We start from the raw sequence: 1,978 nt of genomic DNA on the forward strand, positions 1-1,978 counted from the left end.
ATGTGGAGTGGATGATCTCTCAGGTTCTTTGAGGTCTAAAATTCTTTGATTTCAATATTGCAAAAACAGAAGAAAAACAGGCAATAACCATGGTCTGTAATTCTATTGTGTATCTTGGATCACTCCAAACTAGAGGCTGTTGTCTTGGTTTCGCTGGAATGGATCATAATGACTCAATTGTTTGATAGATAGACACTGTCTCCTCAAGCACTATATTTATCTTCAGTGAATGGTACTAAGAAAGATTTGTGTGACAACCCACATCACATTTGAAATGATACACGGCTCTCTGTAGCAAAGAACTGCTGTTTTTGATTGAATTCCTCAGATCTGTATTGAATTTCAGCAAAATGAAGGGACGGAAAAATCAGTTCACGTCTCAATCAATTTCATAAACTCAAAGACAGATGAGAATTCTCTTTTGACTCCAGATTCTCCTTTTCCTGCAGAATTGTTGGAGAATATTGGTGGTTGTCTGATCTCTTCCAAGCAGCTGCGATTGACATTGGCCTCCTCCCTCTTCTTTTCTTTCCTTCTTTTGTCAATAGAATATTGATTTTCTAATTAGCCACTCCTGTTGTGGACGCCTAACCTAAACTAGATCAGTGATTCTCCGAGTGTACTCCAGACCAGCATCATCAGCACTATCGGGGAACTTGTTAGAAACGGACATTCTCAGGCCCTACCCCACTGGTTTTGAGAATTCTGGTGTTGCTGACCCACCCCACAGCGCCATGCCTTGTTATTTACACACTGTGATGGGTCTGAGGATGGACAGATGATCTAGGTCAGTGGTTTTCAAATTATATGGTGAATCTGGATCACTTGGATGGCTTGCAAAAACAAATTGCTAGCCCCCTCCCTCAGAGTTCATAATTCTCTTAGTCATGAACTTAGAGAACTAGGGTGGGACCTAAGAATTCTTTTTTTTTTTTTTGACTCTTAATCAATTTATTAATTTATTTTTGTTACAGATGTTTCTCTTTTTTTCCCTCATTGACACCCTCCTTCCCATCCCTCCACCCCATACCTGGCTTTGTTGTCTGTGTCCATCGGTTAAGCCTACATGCATGTATGTTCTGTCATTTATCTCTTCCCTCCCCCCACCACCCCTGTTCTGAGGGTTGTCAGTCTGTACCCTACTTCCGCGTCTCTGAGTCTACCCTAGTCCTCAGACTGTTATGTTCATTATATTCCACAAATAAGTGAGATCATGTGATATTTGTGTTTCTCTGCTTGGCTTGTTTCACTTAGGATAATACTTTCTAGGTCCCTCCATGTTGTCTCAAAGGATAAGAGATCTTTCTTTCTTACAGCTGCATAGTACTCCATTGTGTATATGTACCACAACTTTAAAAAAACATATGGAATGCTTGCCCTGGCCACTTTGGCTCAGTGGTTAGAGCATTGGCCTGCAGTCCAGAGAGACCTGGGTTCGGTTCCCGCTAAGGGCATGTACCTCGGTTGCAGTTTGTCCCTGGCCCTGGTTGATCGTGTGGGTGGCAGTCACTTGATGTGCACCTTTCATGTTGATGTTTCTCTCTCTCTCTCTGTCTTCCTCTCTCTCCCTCCCACTCTATCTGAACAAAAAATGGAAAAATGTCCTCAGGTGAGGATTAAAAAAAAAATGGAATGCTTCACAAATTTGAGTGTCATCTTTGTGCAGGGGCAATGCTAATCTTCTCTGTACTGTTCCAATTTTAGTATATATGCTGCCAAAGCGAGCACCTAAGAATTCTTAACAAGTTCCTAGGTGATGTTGCTGCTACTACTAGGAGAGAGATGCTGATGACCATACTTTGAGAACCACTGATCTGAGGTAATGAGATTAAAGCCTGAAAATTTTGTTGGAATGCCACATGCATCAGTTAGCTGGTGCCTCATAAATGCTGTGTGCAAAACTACTTCAAAGCTTAGTTGCACAGCACAATAACATTGAACTGAATTTGGGTTTGCCTGGCCTTGGCTCCAAGCCGCA

General features: G+C 41.9%; 1 non-coding gene across 1 annotated transcript; it reads right to left on the reverse strand.

Moving 5' to 3' along the window:
- Nucleotides 1-1,621: 1,621 nt before the first annotated feature.
- LOC118625983 lies at nt 1,622-1,728 on the reverse strand. The gene has a single exon (XR_004958816.1). It is a non-coding gene; the product is annotated as a U6 spliceosomal RNA (small nuclear RNA).
- Nucleotides 1,729-1,978: the final 250 nt, after the last annotated feature.

Source organism: Molossus molossus, unplaced genomic scaffold (genome assembly GCF_014108415.1).
Source record: "Molossus molossus isolate mMolMol1 unplaced genomic scaffold, mMolMol1.p scaffold_m16_p_11, whole genome shotgun sequence".
NCBI lineage: Eukaryota > Metazoa > Chordata > Mammalia > Chiroptera > Molossidae > Molossus > Molossus molossus.